This window comes from Leptidea sinapis, chromosome 41 (genome assembly GCF_905404315.1).
Source record: "Leptidea sinapis chromosome 41, ilLepSina1.1, whole genome shotgun sequence".
Lineage (NCBI taxonomy): Eukaryota > Metazoa > Arthropoda > Insecta > Lepidoptera > Pieridae > Leptidea > Leptidea sinapis.
The window spans coordinates 3,106,732-3,124,201 of NC_066305.1; the positions used below are offsets into that span (position 1 = coordinate 3,106,732).

At 35.3% G+C, this 17,470-nt stretch overlaps 1 protein-coding gene across 2 annotated transcripts in view; it reads left to right on the top strand.

Annotated features, from left to right (window-relative positions):
• Positions 1 to 17,470, top strand: part of LOC126976526 (frizzled-2) — a 252,429-nt gene that overhangs the window by 194,846 nt on the left and 40,113 nt on the right. The window contains exon 1 of one of the 2 annotated variants that reach the window (XM_050824902.1): positions 6,221 to 6,570. The exons of the other annotated variant lie outside the window; for it this stretch is intronic. The gene's annotated coding sequence lies outside the window, so the exon portion shown is untranslated. Of the gene's footprint in view, positions 1 to 6,220; positions 6,571 to 17,470 lie in introns of those variants that run through there. 2 annotated transcript variants of the gene reach the window in all.

The following is a 17,470-nucleotide window of genomic DNA, read 5'->3' on the forward strand; positions in this document are numbered from 1 at the left end:
CGACGTCTTATTATTCGCTTTATTAACTTATTATTCCTGGACTCATACTACCAATTCTAATAAAACATTAAAACAATATTTTATCTTTCCGTATCCCACGTACCACAATTTCAAATTAAAGAAAATGTACGGTTCGTTCAAGTAAATTATTATAAATCTCGATTATTGAGTGTTTTACCTTTTCCATTGGGGTCTTCTTTAATCCTTGCAATTATAAATGCGAATGTGAGTTGTTTTCTCAGGACTCACTCTTTTTTAACGCCAGAGGAATCACAAAAGTATTGCCGACCTTTTAGAGAGTCGAATAAACGATTCAACAAAGGACTCCGTAGTGAGAGTCAATGACTGAGAGTTACTTACTACCTATTGCGCCACCGACCGACCGATGCTATTGAACGAACTCACAAGATGTCTATGACTAATATAAAAATATTGTTTTAGAAGTGCATAGCGTTGTATAGATGGAGATAATGTGGAACAAGCGACTACCAGGCGCGAAGCGCGAGCTCTCTGGTTATTTATGACTCTGTGTCTCGACGCCACTTCACTCTCATAAATCTTTTAACCTTTTTTCTTCACCACATTGTCTCATAGTATAAAATAATGTTGCCAGTCTTATCAGCTCAACGATATCGGGTCTAATATTTTTTGTTTCATAGATGGTTTTGTTATAATTCAATAAGATATCATATATAAGAAATATTTTGGAATAAAATATGTATTAGTACCTTATAATATTATATATAGGTTACATTTATAGTGTAGCTCGTAAGAAAAATTTAACTTATTTTCTATTAACGATTTCGCGGCCAGACAGCCAAATACAGATGCATAATATTGACATTATTAAAGTTAATCGGTGGCAGGCACAAAAAGGCTTCCCGCGGATTTGCTTAAAAATGAGTTATCTATTTTATATTTCTTTGTCACCAATGTCGTACTATCAAAATAGCTTGCACGTATTTATGAAAAGATATTCACAATTCATACGACACGCCACAAATTAGGATATCATTCCCGTGTTGCAAAAGAATGTGGGCGGCGGTGATCACTTAACACCAGGTGACCCGTACGGTCGTTTGTCCTCCTATTCCATAAAAATAAAAAATAAATTGAATATTTGGCAGCCACAATCAACAGTATTACAGTATCTCTCGAGCGAGTTTCAGCTGGTAGTTTTTCCTCTTGGACTTACAGTTAAAAGGAACATGTTGAGTAAGTTTTTCAAAATGGCTTAATAATGGTGGGTTTGTCGTTTCCTCCCTTTTATATTAATTTTATGACGGAAAACGACGAACGTCATTTGTTCATTGTTTCAAACGGAAAGCTCATTTGAAACATTAAACAAATACGTACAACAGCAACTTACACGTTAAAAACTTATTAACAAAAATTACTATTAAATTAATTATTCCTATTCATGTTTTTATTCTGAATTCTTACAGTTTGAGTGTTTTTTTTTTTATTTTATTCCCAGAAATGGCCATTTGCCGATTCATATTAAATATAATATCTTGAATTTTGCTCAAAGATAATGTTCTAGGTCGGTAGTTCTAGACGGAAGTATACAGACGGATAAGTGGATCTATCTAAGCGCTCGCAGATTATTTATTTATATTACTTAATAGCACATTATTTACGAAGATTTAAGGATTTTTAAATTTTAATACATTATTATAAGCTTTTTTGCGAAATGACTGGACATTATTATGCCCGCAAGTGCTAAATAAGCCCGTAATTAAGAAATGACACATACGGGTATAATGATCCAAACCACTAAAGATAAAACGTAATCCTAACGATATTTTTCATAGTCCAAATCCACATTGAAAAGTTCTCAATTTAATTCCATCTAATCCTCGCCTTAGTTCCGTGAACACAAAGAGCTTTGTTCTATGTTAAAACCCAGATGCTGAGGCATGTTTAAGTAAACCCTTCCGTTCGACGAATCTGCTCTCAATAAACAGACAAGCGGGAGTTATGAGGATATTATCCATCTACGAGTCTGATTTGTGAACACTTCACGTTGTTTTAATGAGCAATGTTATGACGGATAGCCTGTGAAATAATTTATAATAGTTAATTTTCTACAAAAATTTCAGTGGGATACATTTGTAATAATTTAACATTATTACAACAGAGGTCCGAAGAATGATCCCACAACTAGGTGGTCTATTTTAATAGACCATAAACCAAATAGACCAATGTGAGGTACCTACCATAAGCTATGGGCAACCCATACCTAGCTCTGTTCGTTGTGAATGAAAATGCTTTATATTTATAAACTGTAATGTTTAACACAGTTTAACGTAGATATAGAAAATAACATACTTTCACGCGATGTTATGATTTATTACTTCAATTATTCAATTAAATTCTTATTTATTCATAGATTCATAGCGATAGCCTAAAACTGAGATAGTATATGCTTAGTATGATCACTGATTTCGTTTTAACACTCATTTGACAGCTGAAATGATTCTGAGTTTAAGCTAAGACACGCCAATGCGAAAGTCAAGTTCGCGTTTTATCACTCAGCTAAGATTTGCGAAAGTGAAGACTGAGTTTGCTCAGTCTAGACTTTGATCTATGTGCAGTCTATAGATCCCAGCCCTTGATTTCTTAATATCATCTACTATTACGGCGCTAGAGTCCACGGGGCCTATGTCAAGAAAAAAAAGTGTTCAAAAATCTAACAAAAATTGTTGAAATGACTCTATTATTAAATAGAAGAAATAATCTCGCTGTGGCATCAAGCACATTAATTGATTTGTTGTTGGCGCAGACAATAATAATTCATCGCGTTATCTGCACTATCGACTCCATTGTTTATGGTCGAGCGTCATCTGTCATATTCCATAGACAAGAGCGGTTATTTACGCGCCAATAATGCATCTCCTATCAGTATCAGCGGCTATTACAGCATTAACTTTAATTGATTTATTCAATCTATATAGATACATTAATTAGGTACACTATTTTATTTTTATATCAAAATTATCGGAACTATATGTAACTATGTTATTACTAATAATAATATTGATGATAATAATTTTTACACAAATTATCAAAAAACTATAAGTATATAAAAAATAAAAAAATTGGATTTGAACTTATCTTGCCCCAAATTAGGCATATATAGCCTGTGTTATGGGTTGCAAGACAACGATATATGTAATACAATATACTTACTTAAACACAGATAAATACATATAAACATATATATAAACATCCATGACTCGGAAACAAACATCCATAGTCATCATATAAATGCTTGCACCTAGAAGGATTCGAACCCGGGACCTCTTGCTTAGTAGGTAGGATCGCTAACCACTCGGCTATACAGGTCGTCTCTCTATTAAATGTGATTAAATATATTCCTATCCATCAAACATTATATATTGTATACCTACCTACCTTATACATAGATATTATGTATATAAAGTACCTATATTTTTTTTTAAATAACGCGTAAAATGCTTAATAACAGGTCTGTTACCTGTGCACCTACCTGTGTCTGGAAACCTATGCCGAAATTAATATTGATATCTACCATACGAGAACTGAATGTCGTCATGTAAATTCATAAAATAAGTGTTGGGTACCTATTAAGTATGAGCAAAAGAGCTTGAAGAAGGCTTTTTTCTCGATGGCTACGGAATGATTTAACAGTTGACCAGAAACTACTGTGTGAAGAGTGGTGCCGTGAAATAATATAATAAACGAAGGACAGTCGTTGCCTGTTTATTGTCACCGGCTAGGAAACCTGGCTAAATTTAAATGTAATAATTAAAAGTTCCTATAATTATAATAATGTTATGAAGAGAAGATACAATACAATACACGGGCTAGTAAAAAGATAAGGACTCCTGACACCTCACATAAAAGTGTAGCACCAAAACAAGCCGATTAACGTGTAAATATATTGCCCCACGCACACACTTACACTACTACAGGCCGATAGGCGGCCATTATGAGAATTTTCATCGTCTGTGACAGATCATTTTGCGTCTCAATAAAATATTTTAAAAATGCCGTCGTGCGTTGTGAAAAAGTGTAGACAATAACATAAAAGTATTTGTGGATATATGATTATTTAAGGGAGGAAAATTGTGTAACCGGTAACCCCGTAACCGCACACACACTAGCATAACGTTGCTTCACTTGCTAATATCACGGCGCGGAGTCCTTCTTTTTTTACTAGTCCGTAGGTACAATAGTAGGCTATTGTATTTACCGCGCCAACACTAGTCGCCGACGTGTAAGTATGAACTTTAATTATTTGGCAACAAATACAGACATAGTAAGATATCTACAAATGAGAACAAAACGATGTCTCCTTAAACAGTGTTATTGTGTAGTTACCTTATTTAAATTTATACTTTTTCTTTTAAAACCTCACGGGTTTATCTGGGTACCTACAGCCGACTAGGTACCGGTTTTCGTGGTACTTATTTCATAAAAATATATGTATTTGTTCTGTATTGGCCAATAAACTAAAAAAAAACAATTCTTTTTTTCCAAATTCTATTCTTTTTTCAGGAAGTATCTTTGAAACCCACTTTTGATTTTTGTGGTATTTATGTACATTTCTTGCAGCTCTTTGGGCAGTTCGTTAATGTAATCTGTAATAATCTGTAACTTATACACGTAATAGCAAACAACCAGTAAACAAAATTCAAGAACTCAAAAGTACTTATGTATAAGTAAACAACTTAACAGTAGCAACATTTGACCGTCTATAGGTAGTACCCGTACGTACAACGTACACTTTAATTTCCAGTTCCATTTCTATAAATAGGTACGAACACAGACGTGATTAAATGTGATACAACGATAAAAGCTAGCACCGTCTTCACAAGCTTAAATCGATTTTGTTCGTGATTGCGAACCCCAATCACATTCCATAATTTTTTTACGTTTCGCAAACACTTATTTGATTTTCAATCAAAATACTGTTCACGTAAATCTAATGTACACACTAATTTCCGTAAAACGCTCGCTACAATTGGATCCGGAGATGTAAGAAAATGATAAAAGAAGATTGAACATACCCACCTACCTTCCTACGTAACTTCATTGATTGATGAAAAGTAAATTGGTAAATTCAGAGATTATGACTTTTTATACTTGTGTGTGTTTAGAATCTCTTACAGGGCTGCCCACGGCCCTGCGACAGGACCTTTTAATTTTTTTACTTATTTGTAATAATTGACTAGGCACAGGCAGTCCGCAGTAGCCTAGTCCTTGTGCGATGTGCCTTGGACGATACGACATGGGTACCTTTAAAAAAAGCTCGTACACGTTCCTTAAAGGCTGGCAACGCTCCTGTGATTCCTCTGGTGTTGCAAGAGAATGTGGGCGGCAGTGATCACATAACACCAGGTGACCAGTACGCTCGTTTGTCCTCCTATTCCATAAAAAAAAGTGTAGTGACCTAGTGAGGCTAGGCACTGATGACTGAGCCATTAAGACTGACATGATTAAATCTGTAATGTTCTAGTTTATTTCCTAAAATAAGTACCTAACAGACAAAATTTTATGTTAGGTTTATACAAAATATAAGAGGAGGAAATGGACAAGAGTATCACGTGGTCGGAAGTAGTGAGGCAACCTCCCATGGACATCCGCAAAACCAGTGGTAAAGAGATGCGTTGCCGGCCTTTATGGTGGGAGTATGCTCTATGCTCGAAACTTCCTGAGTCCACAAAGTGGCTGTGGGAGGAAAGAAGTTCCTCGCAAAGCGGGCGGGATTTCACATTATGACTCGATGTTTGTGAAATTCGGCTGCTGTTATCAACCCAAACAATTCATTCAAGTACTCCCCGTGATACCTATATGCGGAAGAAGCTACAGAGAGAACCCACTTATAGTTATAACTTATAAGTATTTTTAATTTGATTTTGATATAGAAATAATTTAAAAGTTCAACAAAGATATTTTTGTATTTATTATGTAAGTTTCATTATTTACTATAATTTTGGTATAATAGTATGTATTTTTTGCGAAACAGGAAATCATACTATTTACAAGCCACCTACATAGTGCCGAGATCAGAAGTTCTGACACGGTAATATCCTATCCTACTGTACAATACGCGACGAGTTCTATTAACGCCATCTAGTGGCGTAAGGCGTTACAAAGCTTAGAAAGTAGAAATCCCCGCGCGCTCCCCGTCCCGCTATCTTCTCTGCACGGTGCACCTCCCTCCGCCATTCACACGTCTCTATTTTACAAATCAGTCCCTCTTCGTGCTTCGTGTGGTGTGCATGTCAATTTTTGATTTATTTCCGCGTTGTTATATCATTGTTTGAAACACGCACAGCTGTTTTGTGACACAACTCTCAATATCCAATAATACAGTTTGCTATTCCATAACATAACAGTGCTGTATTTATATCTCCGTGCAAGGAATCGTCATTTTAAATTGAATGCGTCGCCAAGAACGGACCAAACTCTTGTGACTGATCGATACGTTTAAATGATAAAATGAATATAATTATGTGTTTACGAGTGTGTGTTTAGTGCAAGCATTGTGTTGTGAGGAATTCGACATCTGTGATACATAAGGTTAGTTATCGTATTGATTTGTACATGTAAGCCGCTCTGATAAAACGCGATTTGTTTTGATAACTTATGGCCGGTAATTACTCGTTGAAGTACCTAACCACCAACTTGCTCATTTGATGTGTGAACATTATCATTTGACAGAAACCTGTGTCTTGCACTCTGTTTGTCAATGTTTTAACTTTTGAGTGGAAATATATTTATTTACTTACCTTAAAGTTCTTTTTGATGATTTTTCCATTACGACGAACGAGTATCAGAAATATATAAACGTTTATGAATGGTAGCCCCTGGCTCCTGCTCAGAAACTAGCATTAAAAAGTTATTAGAATTTTGAACCTATTCGTCCATTGTCTTCCGAGTTTTGATTTTTGAACACAATTTAAAAAGTTCCTGACTTTTTCTATTATGAGAACCCGTTATTTTAATTATTAATGTAATATATCGGCATCTACCGACCTTTATTTTACTTTTAAATTAACAAGGTATTAGGTATTAATATTACTTCCAATAAGTAGGTGCTAATAAAAGTATTACTTAGGTATAACTTAAACACATTCCAGCTACCTTCATAGTTTTAAACCAGCTTAATAAAATGTTAAATAGGGCTGTCAACTGTAAATTCTTTTAATATTATTTACGTTCATCGTTGAATAAAATTTGATTGTTGAAATATTTGTAGCTAAAATTGGTAGCACTTAGCACTATAGGTACATAGGTATTATAATATAATCCTAACAATAATAACTGAATATTAAATATTTTTTAAAGAATACTTGCTGTGTATTCTACTAACAGTAGCCAATATAAAGCCAAAGAAGTAGTAGGTATATAGAATATTTGTCTGTTTGTCACGGCAAAACGCAAAAAGTACTAAGAATAGATTTAATTAGAAATTTTCATGAATTTTAACATGAGAACGGGATAATATTGTAGGCTTCAATATATTATCACACTAGATGCAGTATTACCCCCTTATTCATAAAAGTCTACTAACTTAAAGCATTGCTAATTCTCACTCTGTCTTCTTCTATTGACCTAAGTCAGAATGAGAAAAAACACTCCTAAGCGGCTGTTTAAAGTTAGCAGACTATTATGAATAAGGGAGTTAGACTTTACTAACATTAAATTTAGCTGAGTGTAAGCAATAGCATAATCTTTAATTTCGTTTGTACAGTAATTTAACAGCTGAAGTTATGCTGAGTTTATGCTGGATTGATGGTATATCGATACTTTTAAGGCGACACTAAATGCCAGCGACCTTGAGCGATATGAGTTCACGGCTGGCCGGCCCGCCAACTATGTAACAAAGCTAATATTTTCAAAATTCTTGCGTGTAAAACAGTTTATACGCTTACAATCCTCGTTATTCACTACTAATCTGAATAAATGAACCTACACAAAAAAGCACAAGCTATAAGAATAACTTTTTTGAGAGAAGTACCAAAAAAATGCGTCACGCCATGCCAAAAAACTTGTTTAACTTCAAAGAAAAGTGGTAGTTTCAAAAAGGCTCGGCAGTGTTAACTATAACCAACAGCAAGCATTAGCAACCTACAAGTAAGACTTAAGGATATGTGTAACAGGATTAAGTTGTGTTAATAGCTCGAAATGCTATACTTTCACCACAAAACTTGTCTAAAAACATCATGTTTGCGTGTTTTCTGCTTACTCTTCGCCTTAAGTCTGCGAAATGTATTTTTTGAAACAAATTCTCCAAATTTACTGGTCCCATTCTAACAAAATTTCTGAATCCACTTCGGTCTTCTATTCTTAAATCATTCAATAAGGAACGATAGGCCCCCTCTTGGTGTCGTCTCTTCAAAAAAGATCACGACCAGTACTTGCATGGTTTTCTTGAATTTTTATTGATGTACAAGTATACTGCTCTCATGAAGCAAAGTTCCGCAGTACCTTCACTTTCTATTGTCTGTACCAGTAGTCAATTAAACAAAAATATTCATCAACTTCTGCACTAGCATGTCAATCAAGTTTACCTACAAGCCTACAACAAGTATCAAACATGAGATCATATACATGTAGACAACTAGTCGGTAAACGAGGGGCAAGACAGCCTATTTCAAAAGACAAATTCACGTTTTATCACACTCAGCTAAGTTTTCCATAAGTAATGTCTGAGTGTAGTCTTAGTATGCTCTATAGATCTCTCAGCCTTAGTATATTTGGTGGAAGTGGAAGACGTGACGTCGCGGGCAGCAGTTAGTATTATAATAACAATATTAATCCATCAAATCGTCCCCGACCGCTTCCAGCGAACTTGCAGATTAGTTAAAAGTTGAGGGTTGTTACTCTAGTAGCTCCTCTCGTAACAAAACTGGAATAGGATCGTAGCTTATCCTCAAGTTTGCTTAACTTCATGTCAAAAAGCTTAGATCATTTAAACGACAAAATAGACTATGACATCTGTGAAAACGTCGAAATAAATGAGGGTTGACTGTTAACCTCTATTTTGAGCGATGCACGCACACTAGCACAAAGTGACTGGCTTTTTTTCATAGATTGTCTAGCAGCAAAAGGCTCGTATGTATTCTTGTAACACAAATTGACGGTTCTTATTATTATTATTGTAACAAGATCGAACGTCATCTGTTGGGAGATGCGTTTTTGCAAAATTTAGTTGACACATTAAAACATCACAATAAACCCTTGAAAACTATTTAAGTAACCTTAATTCGGTAAAACAATATTGGTAAGTTCGCGCTAACTTATCGTACGAATTCATTCAAATGTCGTTGACGCAAGGTTCCGATAAAGTTATAGTTCAATCGTTCTAGAGCAAAACTTGGATAGGATAATTTTTAAATTACGTGAATAGCTTCGCAGTTAGAAGTGCTGCCGGATGCCAACGGATGAATGTAAAAGTGGAATACGGAGTGCGTAACACCCTGTGCTGCCATAGCCGACTCACGGCTGTATAGAATTTTGTCATTTCTAATATTGCGTTATTCTGAAAATATAACCGATTCCGCTATTACCACAGTTTTTATCATAATTAGGAAAGAAATTACTTAAATAACCAACTTAAAACACGGGTAGTCAGTTATTTTTTTAATTTACAGTAGCAAGTTTCCTAATTCGTTAATTTATATAGGATAACTAGCTGACCCAGCAAACGTTGTATTGCCGATATTAAAATCGCGATACAAAAGTAACTGTTGATCGTAGATGGGTGAAAATTTGAAGCTGTATGTATTTTTTAATACTGACTCATAATCAAACAAATTTAAAAAAAAAATGTCAAAAAAATTCGTGTGGACCACCCTTATCATTTAGGGGTATGAAAAATAGATGTTGGCCGATTCTCAGACCTACTCAATATGCTCACAAAATTTCATGAGAATCGGTCAAGCCGTTTCGGAGGAGTACGGGAACGAACATTGTGACACGAGAATTTTATATATAAGATTAAGTTCAGACACACTGTATATGTATATTTGGTTCCCCGTAATAGACTACCCATTTTATATTATTAATAAATTCCCTACGAGATAACTAAATAGGTTGTTCTCTGTGGTATTATCTTCTATAGTCTTTGGGAATTAAGTAAATTATTAATCAAGTAGGCTCCTGTTACAAATAAATTTTAAATTAATAATTTCGTTTGGACCCACCTGGGACCTTTCAAGTAAAAAATAAATTTCAAATCGGTCCTTAAACGGCTGACACATGAGTGCAAAAAAAGAATGCTGGGAGAGTTTCTTGTGCCGCTTCTTCTCTCCCAGAGTGCCGTTTGTTTTCGAAGCGGTAGTAGTATCTAGTATATTAGAAATGACATCAAATGTTCTTGTTTCATTTAGAATCAATTTTGAGGAAATAAATGACTTTTATGCCTTTTCATACAATAAATACAGACGAATTGTATAATAACCACAACGTGATAACCCTTACTAACTAACCGGTATTAAGTCGGTAATTAAACTTGCGATCTGTCTTCTTCTAGAAGCTTCAACTTTGAGCTCCAATGAACATTCCAGAAAAAAAAATTGCAACAATAATAATGCTGTGTACTTGCAAATAATTCGTAGTAATTTATTATATTAATTTACGAGAACGGCTGGACCGATTTGGCAAATTTTGGTCTTGAGTTATTCGTGGAAGTCCAGAGAAGGTTTAAAAGGTGAATATTCAAATTCAAATATTTTTATTTAAAATAGGATTTATAATCACTTATTGAACGTCAAAATCTACCACCCATTCAAAAGAGACCTGAGAAGAATGGGCTTGGAATGGAATAAATATGAAAATGCTCGGAATTAAATAAAAACAACAATTTTGCTTTTCCTTTGATATGTCCCCCGTCGTTCAGAAATCAAATTGAAAGAAAAGTTTAAAGTGAATAACTTACTAGAATTTATATCTTTCTAACTTTCTCAGGAGGTAAAAAATAAAGTTAATTTTATATACAGAACAACGTCTGTCTGGTCAGCTAGTATATTATAAATTTCATTGTACCGATGTTACTCGATATTACGATGAATGTTACTCCAGGCTCTTTCTGTCTTATTATAAATAATAAACACAGGGTAAACTGACTCCAAGATTACAATAACTCTTCCTTGTCATGTAAATCTGTAGTGACAAAGGTACGATAAAGACAAAAAGTTTAAAACTTGGAATAACTTTACTTCGCGGTAAATATAACACATATTGAAGACTTATTTTTAAAGTGATATTTCTGGGATTAATTAAATTAAATTTGTAACCAAAATTTATGAACGATGCGGGACTCTTACCATTGTCACTACAGAATTTACATGACAGAGAAAAGCAATTTTTTTTAAACCCCGATGTAAAATGTGATAAACAAAATATATAATTTGTAATATTATGTTTATCACGAGAGAGAGAGAGGAGGAGTTACTGAGAGACTCGTAAATCTAGCCGATAGAGCATTACAATATATCTGGAGATTTATCTGCACATTAGCACCCACGTATACCCGCCACCCGGACCTGGGCATCAAAATAAACCATTACCAACTATATTACTGTAGTTTATTATATAAATAGATTACGTTGTAAAACGTGTCTGTGGACATTAATGCTAGTTGAATCAGTGCAGTATTTAGTAGATCCAAAAGCAGTTGTGGACTTCTTTGCACAGGATACCAGCTTTGCGGGCTCCACAGCGGTGGCTTTTCTGCCGTGATCTAGTAATTTATATGCATTATTGTCATTCAGTTTAAAGGACACAGTAGCTAAAGAAATAACTGGCCTAAGTAGTTGTGAGGCAGCATTTCAAATTCATATTCAAATATTTTTATTCAAAATAATATGTGACATCATGTCAGTTATTGAAAGTCAAAAACTACCACCCATTCCAAACAGAATGCCTCAGACCTGAGAAGATTTATTTCTTAAAATTTTTCTCTTAATGATGATTTAACAACAGACACTATTTGTTTCGACTAAAGGCGAAGAGTAAGCAGAAAACACGCAAACATGGTGTTTTTAGACAAGTTTTGTGGTGAAAGTATAGCATTTAGCAGCTATGAACACTATTTAATCCTGTTACACATATCCTTAAGTATTATTTGTAGGTTGCTAATGCTTGCTGTTGGTTATAGTTAACACTGCCGAGCCTTTTTGAACTACCACTTTTCTTTGAAGTTAAACAAGTTTTTTGGCAGTTATTCTTATAGCTTGTACTTTTTTGTGTATGTTCATTTATTCAAATTAGTAGTGAATAACGAGGATTGTAAGCATATAAACTGTTTTCCACGCAAAAATTTTGAAAATATATGCTTTGTTACATAAATGGCGGGCCGGCAGCCGTGAACTCATATCGCTCAAGGTCGCTGGAATTTAGTGTCTCCTTAAAGCTGTATTTAAAGGCTATAAGAATTAGTTAAGTTACTCCGCTATACTTTATGTCTGTATGTGACAATTCGGTGTCTGAACACGTCGTGCACCGTTTGTAGAGGGTGGTAGTCGGCGTAACAATGAAGCCTTATTCATTACTATCGAAAAAGAAAGTCTCATTCTTTGCACATTAAAACAAATTTACAAATATTTCGCGGTACCGTCAATTGAACCACTTTTATGCTACTACAAGGCTACAACTCCTTTTTTTCATACGGAAAAAAGCTATTTATATATAAATCCATTATCCTGATGTTTGTTTCCAGTGAACTCCTAAACTAAAGAACGGATTTTAATGGGATTTACTTCATGGAGTGCAACTTGAGAGTTAGGATAGATTTTATTTCGATTAGAGACGCATTATTATTTTTATTTTCAATATTTGTTTCAACAGGGAGCATATTTTACGAAATAATTCTTGATGTTATGAAATATTATTGACAAATTCATAAAAAAAAAACAGTATTTTTTTATTACTAACTGCCCCGGCAAAGTTGTTTTGCCATATAAATTATGTTTAGAGTAAAACCATTTCTTAGACATTGGAACATTACTTTGTTTTTCTAAAATCTAAAAGCCTAAGTTACTCATTATTACATCAGCTATCTGCCAATAAAAGTCCCGTCAAAATCGGCTCAGCCATTTCAGAGATTAGCCTATACAAATAGACAGACAGACAAAAATTGTAAGAAAAAAATATTTTGGTCTATGTACCTATATATATATATATATACATATAACGTCTGTCGGGTCAGCTAGTTTTTTTTTAATGAAAATAAGGAGCGAGACGAGCAGGACTTCCAGCTGATGGTAATTGATAAGTCCTGCCCATAACATTAGTGTGCCGCTCAGGATTCTTGAAAATCCCGAAATTTCTGAGTGGCGCTACAACTGCGCTCGTCACCTTGAGACTTAAGATGCTAAGTCTCATTTGCCCTGTATTTTCACTAGCTACGGCGCCCTTCAGACCGAAACACAGTAATGGTTACACATTACTGCTTCACGGCAGAAATAGACGGCGTTGTGGTACCCATATTCTAGCCGGCATCCTGTGCAAAGGAGACTCCCACTGGTGAATTATTGTATATGAAGTTTATGTAATGGCTATTGGATTCCTAAGATATTTGATTAAATGTATACCACAACAATGTAGACTACTAAATTCGTGGAAGTGAAGGTGATACGATGGTTTAGGTGTTGTAGCCACGTGTGCGAGTGCGCACGAGTTGAACGGCCGGTCTGTTTGTATCCGCTCGGAGTTACTAATTGCATCTGATGCGAGAACCCCCCCCCCCCATGCACCCCTGGCGTGCCACCTGCAATTAGTAGGTGTTACTGAATGTAGAACACTCGCCGTGCAGTGTTCAGTACCTACACCGTGCTGCATACGTGAGATATGAGATCATTGCTCGATTTTTATCACACGGGGCTAATTATGGCAGTGATTGAGCTCCTAATTTGCCCGTAATGCTAAATGTTAGAAATTGTCTTTAATCTACTTATTTTAGAGTACTAACGTATGCAACAGTTCTCTTTTAGAAGCTGATTTATTTCACCTTTTAATTGGTAAAGGTAGGTAGGTACTGTTTTACTTCACTTTTAAAATTGTATAATGATAAAAGAAGAGTAAAATAAGATTAACATATCGGTGGTGCTCAAGTATTCTATAATGTTTATAAACTTATGTCTGGAAATTTTATTATTTATTTTTTACCACACCTCCGCGGAAAGTTCGCTTTTTAGCTCTGAATTTGTAGACGCATGCACGCATGGCCGAAAACTGCCACTTTCCTCCCGGAAGACTCGGGTGGCATGTGCATGGTTTGTAATAACCTACTCTCCCTTGTTAATTTATATCGGAGTCAATCATCCAAGTTGCAACAATGAGTCAAGTCAGAAGAAAAAGCGCTAGAAACTCGGCAAGACATTTTTTTACTTTTTTAATCAATTTAAAATTTATTTGTGCGGTATTGTTTTGAGAATCATACCACTTTGACCGCAAGCATCTCACCTTCCGGGATGATTCGACATGGGTTCCTTAACATACAGCTTCCTTCAAGACCGGCAACGGTCCTGTGACTCCTCTGGTGTTGCGGGAGAGTGTGGGCAGCGGTGATCACTTAACACCAGATGATCCGTACGCTCGTTTGTCCTCTTTATCCATAAAACAAAAATTAACAGAGCTCTACACCAAATTCTACTTTTCATTAGAAACCTGTCTGCGTAGCTTGGAGGGAGGGACGCTTCATATAAAAAAAAAACAAATATGTCTTCAATGTATTAATACATCAAAATACTAAATATTCAAATTTAATAAAAATAGGTATATATAAATTTACAATACAATTTTTTTTCTGTGAAAATAAGGGACGAGACGAGCAGGACGTTCAGCTGTTGATAATTGATACGCCCTGCCCATTACAATGCAGCGCCGCTCAGGATTCTTGAAAAACATAAAAATCTGAGCGGCACTACAACTGCGCTTGTAACATTTAAGTCTCATTTGCCCAGTAACTTCACTAGCTACGACGCTGCTCAGACCGAAACACAGTAATGCTTACACATTACTGCTTCACGGTAGAAATAGACGCCTATAATTATTCTACTTAAGGCGGCACTAAATGCCAGCGACCTTGAGCTATATGAGTTCTGCAGCCGGCCCGCCATCTATGTAACAAAGCCAATATTTTCAAAATTTCTTGGGTGGAAAACAGTTTATATGCTTACAATCCTCGTTATTTACTACTAATCTGAATAAATGAACCTACACAAAAAAGTACAAGCTATAAGAATAACTTCTGAGAGAAGTACTAAAATAATGCGTCACGCCATACCAAAAAACTTATTTAACTTCAAAGAAATGTGGTAGTTCAAAAAGGCTCGGCAGTGTTAACTATAACCAACAGCAAGCATTAGCAACCTACAAATAAGACTTAAGGATATGTGTAACAGGATTAAGTAGTGTTCATAGCTCGAAATGCTATACTTTCACCACAAAACTTGTCTAAAAACACCATGTTTGCGTGTTTTCTGCTTACTCTTCGCCTTAATATAGAATGTGATGGACCCAACCACCTTCACCGCACCTTCTACACCCATTCAGTAGAACACTGAAGAGACTACGCACCGGTCATCTGTACTGGTCACCTGCACCGGCCATCACATACATCAGCTATAAAAAGTTTCACCCGCGGTGCCGCTGCTCGTATATTTATCAAATTATTTATACATGCAACCCCGATCCCCGCACCCTGTCCCCCGCGGCCACCCATTGCCACACCTCGCCCTAACTGTATTCAATTTAACATCTTACCAGTTTTGTGGACACAATTTATGACTTATTTCATAAACACATGGAGGCTATTTTGAATTTATTAAATTTAAATGGTTCTATGTCCTGGGCATTGTGAAAGAGTTTCTGTGTAAATTATGAGCTGGAATGAAGATATCTGTAATGAATTATCGTGTATAGGAACATTTATTAAATAAAACATCTAAGAATAATTTCAATTATGTTAAATCGTTTTTACCACAAAAAAAAACTACTTTGGATCTACGATTCGTAAATTATTCGCTCATAATCTTAGATTAAGGATTGGTTTCCGCTGCGCTCTAACTATATACCGCACTTTCTCAGAACAAAACCTTTTTTACTACGGAAACTAATAGATGCTTGTATACGTGGCATCTTACAAATTTTGTAACATACGCTTCGTGTTATTTTACATTGAAATTAATAAAATATCCCAGTGTCCAGCGGTATCGAGTTTAGCGCAGCGGAGACCACTCCTTAATCTAAGCTCATAATATTGTATTGGTCTGAATTTTTGCTGACAAGTTGGCACGTAACATCTTTTAAATTATCTTTATTGTTATGAGTTATTAAAGGTGAAAATTTCACTAAGCATTGTTAATCTCCATGCAGAATGTAATAATAATTGTGAGTAAAGGGTGAGAACTATAGAGCGTACCATCTTAGACTTTTCTCAGACTTTACTTATGTAAAACTTAGCTGAGGTGATAAAACGTAAAATTTAATTTTGCATTGGGCTGTCTTAGCTTAAGCACAGCGTAATTTCAGCTGTCAAATGTCTATCAACATGAAATCAAAGATTATGCTTAGCCTACACTCAGTTAAGTTTTACGTAAATAAAATCTGAGAATAGTCAAGTACGCTATAGATCTCACAGAAAAACGACGACAAAAACTTAGATTTAGACGTTAGTATAACTTTGGTTTAAGTATATCAATATGATTTAATATAAGGTATATTACCAATAATGGAATTTGCATCTCAATGCCTTCCGTGAATGAAACGGTTGACCACCCATACCTAGGTATGTTGATCTAAGTTCATGTTACAATAACACGCTAGTTAACCAGCAAAACGGCCACGTCAGCAGAACTAGGACTCCCGGCCTTTGCAACTAGATGCGAGTTATTTTTTTTTAATTAGAAGTTGAGCGTCGTTTAGGGCTAGTGCCGTTTTCACTCATCCAGGAGGCGGAACTTCAAACTCCACCACATAGTAATGTCTTTTCGATATTCAAATTCATATATACATTATTCCACGTACATACGGTGAAACAAAACTTTTGAGCAACGTTACACAAACTATAACTACTAAAATAAATTAAAACTAAAGTTTTTTTGGGAATTTTCCCGTGGTCGGCCTAAAATTAAAGGCTCGAAAGGGCTTGACCTCAGGGCCGCTTAAACGCAAAATAGGCGCAGCGTAGACGTCGAATTGCGGAACATAGGCCGTCGGGTCGTGTATGAGTGTCTACGTGACTCTCGCAAGCGCAAATCAACGAAAATCTCGATCAGGTCAAATTAAATGTCAGTTGTAAGTATTCAGCGCATTTTGACAATAATTTACACCTATATTTAATCTTCGTAAATAATAGTATAAGCAATTGATATGTTGGCGAATTTGCATTCGTGATCGCCTACCACAGGGTGAGATTCTTACCAGATTTTGTGGGATGTACAATGCGACATACTGTCAAATATGGTCCGCT